Below are 5,060 nucleotides of genomic sequence, written 5' to 3' on the forward strand. Positions count from 1 at the left end.
CCCTTTCCAGGGGTTCTGACTTAGCTGGAGAAATTGTCTGTTAAAAGACTGATTTTATCATGTTCTTTGGAGGCTGACCCTTTCCAGGGGTTTTTTTGACTCTTTTGGGGAAATTATCTCCTAAGAGAATGAATCTTTGGTTTTGAAAGACTGATTTTGGAGGCTAACCCTTTCCAAGGGTTTTTGTTAAAATGAAGGAATGTGTGGAGGCTAACCCTTTCCAGGGGTTTTTATTGAAATGAAAGAATGTGTGGAGGCTAACCCTTTCAAAAGATTTTTATTAAAATGAATGGCAGAAAGATTATCTAGTGGAGACTTCTTGTTTAAAGCCCAAGATGAAGGCTGACTCTTGCTGAGGATAAGCAAACATGGATCCTAGACTCTGCTAAGGAAAATTGATGAAGATAAGGGTGACAGAGACTGTCCATGTCTCTCATTCCAAAAATGTACTCAATATGAGATTGAGACAAACTTAGCTTGTTTAAAGTCTGGTTTAAATTGGAAGAAACTCACCAGGGTATGTTAAAAGGTGACTAAAGACCTGTTCCTATGTTATAAGAAACCTGATGGGTCCTTGTATACAAGCTCAAGAGGAAGCTGGGAATGCTTTTAAGAAGCCTGTGGGTCCTTGTACAAAGCCCAAGAGGAGGCTAATCGAGGGTCCTTGTTATAGCACAAGAGAAAGCTATGTAGTTTTGAACTTATTTTGGCTCTAAGTGTAACGCCCGTATAATTTTAATATTTACTTAATCAAGAATATTGAATTAATAATTAGAATTATGAAAGATTTTGTGAAAATAATGAATAAATAATGATTTATGGCATTTAGGCCATGTGAGAAATAGTAAAGAAGGGGGGTGTGAGATAACAAGGCCCTTTACTAATATTATTATTATTTTTCATAAAATAATTGGATTTGGGAAGAAAGAAAGAACGTGAAAGAACAGAAGTCTGAGGAACGAGGAACGTGAAGGAGAACGGTGGAGGGAGAGACCAAGAATCAAGAAATTTGTCTAAGGTAAGGGGGGACTTATCTGATTATCAACTATTATCGGGTTAGGGGCTGATAATACTGAATAGATGTGGAATTCGGGTAGATTGAGTCATATGATAGGTTTAGGGATTGAGTCAATTGTATGATGTTTGATCTCTATGTTTGAATCTATGATGTCTGCGTTGTTATTGTCTCAATTGATGCGTAATTGGTGTACTATGAGACGTAATTTGTGTTGTTTGTGCATTCTATTCCTCTATGTTCGTACTGGTATGTATTGGGTGTGTTGGAATGCATTGAATGCTGTTTTCTGCAGGTTGGGGTTTCTGAAATCGCCGGTTCGTGCCGCGTGCATAGAGTTGGCGCCGCGAACAGGTGGGCAGAATACCAGGAAGTTGTGATACGCTCAGGTCGCGCCGCGTACCTGTGTTTGCGCCGCGAAGGCGTAACTTTTTATCGTTCCGCGCCGTGTGTGGCTGTTTGCGTCGCGAACAGCTTGGCAGAGAGCCAATGAATTTTGAGACGCTCAGTTCGCGCCGCGAGATGGTTATGGCGCCGCATGCTGTTGGTGTTTTTGAGATATTTTTAAAAAGTTCTAAGAGGCATAACTTTTTAACCGTTGGTCCATTTGATGCGCCGTTTCGGGCTAAATGAACCTTATCAAACAATCTATATGATGATGAATGATTGGTTTTAGAATGATGAGAATACATGTGTGCTATTTCTTATTGATTATGATGATTGGGGAAAAATACATGTATAATTTCTATGTGATGATGATAGAATAGCGATTGAATGATGTTAATATATATGAACATACTTGATGATGATGATGATATTGATGATGATGATGATGATGGTATAAGTATGTTATATATGTTGCATTCATTCATATTCATTGATGATACTGTATCCATAAGGGTGTGTTGGATCAGTGAAGGGCATGATTCCCATTGTGTGGAATCTGTGCTGGCAGGGCCGTATCTGGATGATGTTGGATCGGTCATGGGTTAGTCCCATTGGATGATGTTGGTACCACATGCATAGTGTCAGTTCATTCATATGCATAATTTTTAACATGATGGGATGTATTCCAGTGTTGTAAATGTTGAATGATGTGTTGATTGTTGCTTGACTTGTTTGAATGTCTGTTTATGAAACAATTGGGTGAATGATGCAACTGTGACGTGTTATTGCTTTATAACCTTATAACATTTGTTAATTATGATGAGACTCACCCTTACATGTTGTCATTTTCAGATTGAAGATAGCGGCTGTTTGACTCGGTGAGGATTAGCTCATGAGTCAGTGTTTTAGTTAGCGTCAGGTGTCATGCTCTGGTAGTTGTAACACTGGGAACGCTTGTTTTGGAGTTTTGATTGTAACTCTATATTTAATTGTTTTGGTTGAAGTCTGATACATTAGTGATATAATGTTGACTTGACGAAGTATTTCCGCTGTGTAAAACATGGATTTGATTAATGAGTTATGATTTCAGGTGTTTCAGTAAATGCATGACTTATACTGACGTGTGTTTTCATTATTTATGAATTGTGATACCTCTCCACATGTTACTCTGATTTAATAATTGTTTATTTGCCGCGGGTTATTAGAAGGGGGGTGTTACAATAGTGGTATCAGAGCATAGTCGGTCGTTATGACCAGAGTCTTAGTGTCAGTTTGCTTTCCTGTGTATGCGACTAGTAAGAGTTAACTGTCGATACTTCTGTTCTGATTGAATTGGTTGTGATTTAAGCAGAACAATGGCTGGAAGAGGAGGAAGAAACGATGATGCTATCGCCGAGGCTCTGGGCATGATTGCTGGTGTGGTGGGAGGAAATGCCAATAGAGCTGCGATTGGTGCTAACAGGCAGCTGAACAGTTTTCAGAGGAACAATCCTCCATTGTTCAAGGGCACGCATGATCCTGAAGGTGCTCAAAAGTGGCTTAAGGAGATCGAGAGAATCTTCAGAGTCATCGATTGTGCTGAGGATATGAAGGTGAGATATGGTACTCACATGTTGTCTAAAAAGGCCGATGACTGGTGGTTGACAACCAAAGCTGAACTGGATGCCGGTGGTATAGCGGTTACTTGGGCTATATTCAAAAGGGAATTTCTGAGGAGGTATTTTCCTGAGGATGTCAGGGGCAGAAAGGAAGTGGAATTTCTGGAGTTGGTTCAAGGTAACATGATTGTACCTGAGTATGCTGCCAAGTTTGTGGAATTGGCAAAGTACTATGTGCACTACAACAACGACGAAGCCAGTGAGTTCTCAAAATGTGTCAAGTTTGAGAATGGTCTTCGTGATGAGATCAAGCAGGGTATTAGGTACCAGAGGATTCGGAGGTTCGTTGACTTAGTGGATTGTAGCAGGATTTTTGAGGAAGATAGCATCAAGCTGAAGTCATCTCACTCTCGCGAGTTAGTTGACAGAAAGGGTAAGAAGCCTATGGACAAAGGTAAACCATATGGTAGAGGTAAACCTGTTGATTGGAAGAAACCCAGTGGGGGAGATTCCAGTGCTCGCATCAAATGCTATAACTGTGGAGAGATTGGGCATCGTAGGAACGAGTGCAAGCTTGATCAGAAGAAGTGTTACAAGTGTGACCAAGTGGGCCATATTGCTGCTGACTGCAAGAAGAGGGTTGTGACTTGCTACAACTGTGGTGAAGAGGGTCACATCAGTCCTAATTGTCCCAAGCCAAAGAAGAACCAATCGGGAGGAAAGGTTTTTGCTTTGACCGGGTCAGAGACTACTCCAGAGGACAGATTGATTAAAGGTACGTGTTTCATTCATGGCACACCTTTAGTTGCGATTATTGATACTGGAGCAACTCATTCTTTTATTTCTTTGGACTGTGCTACGAGGTTAAATCTTGAGATATCTGACATAAATGGAAGTATGGTTATTGACACTCCTGCGTCGAGTTCAGTAACTACTTCGTCTGCATGCTTGAATTGTCCGGTTGACATTTTTGGTAAGGAATTCGGGATGGACTTAGTGTGCCTTCCATTGAAACAACTTGATGTAATCCTGGGAATGAACTGGTTGGAATTCAACCGTGTTCATATCAACTGTTTTGCGAAGACGGTAATTTTTCCTGAAGAGGTTAGTACTGATAATCTGGAGATGACAGCTAGACAGGTGAATGAGGCTATCGGAGATGGTGCAACAGTATTTATGTTGTTCGCATTGATGAATGTGAAAGAAAAAGTGGCGAGTAGCGAATTACCTGTGGTGTGTAAATTTCCAGAAGTTTTTCCAGAAGATGTGAATGAATTACCGCCGGAAAGAGAAGTGGAGTTTTCTATTGATTTAATTCCGGGAACTAGTCCAGTGTCGATGGCACCGTATCGTATGTCGCCGTCTGAGTTGGCTGAGCTGAAGAAGTAGTTAGAAGAGTTGCTGGAGAAGAAATTCATTTGTCCTAGTGTTTCTCCGTGGGGTGCGCCTGTGTTACTAGAAAAGAAGAAAGAGGGCTCGATGAGGCTGTGCGTAGATTACAGACAATTGAACAAGGTTACTATCAAGAATCGGTATCCATTACCGAGGATTGATGATTTGATGGATCAGTTGGTTGGAGCGCGGGTATTTAGTAAAATTGATCTGAGGTCTGGGTATCATCAGATACGTGTGAGAGATGATGACATTCAGAAGACTGCTTTTAGAACAAGGTATGGACATTATGAGTATTCTGTAATGCCATTTGGAGTTACTAATGCACCTGGTGTTTTTATGGAGTATATGAACAGGATATTTCATCCTTATCTCGACAAGTTTGTGGTGGTATTTATAGACGATATCCTGATATATTCTAAGAATGAGGAAGAACATGCTGAACACCTCAGAACTGTGTTAGAGTTGTTGAAAGAGAAGCAACTTTTTGCCAAACTGTCGAAGTGTGAATTTTGGTTAGAGGAAGTTAGTTTTTTGGGACATGTGATTTCTAAGAATGGTATTGCTGTTGATCCTACAAAGATAGAAGCTGTGTCTCAGTGGGAATCTCCGAAGTCAGTGTCAGAGATTCGTAGTTTTCTTGGTCTTGCAGGTTACTACAGAAAGTT

Source organism: Vicia villosa, linkage group LG4 (genome assembly GCF_029867415.1).
Source record: "Vicia villosa cultivar HV-30 ecotype Madison, WI linkage group LG4, Vvil1.0, whole genome shotgun sequence".
In the NCBI taxonomy this organism is placed as follows: domain Eukaryota; kingdom Viridiplantae; phylum Streptophyta; class Magnoliopsida; order Fabales; family Fabaceae; genus Vicia; species Vicia villosa.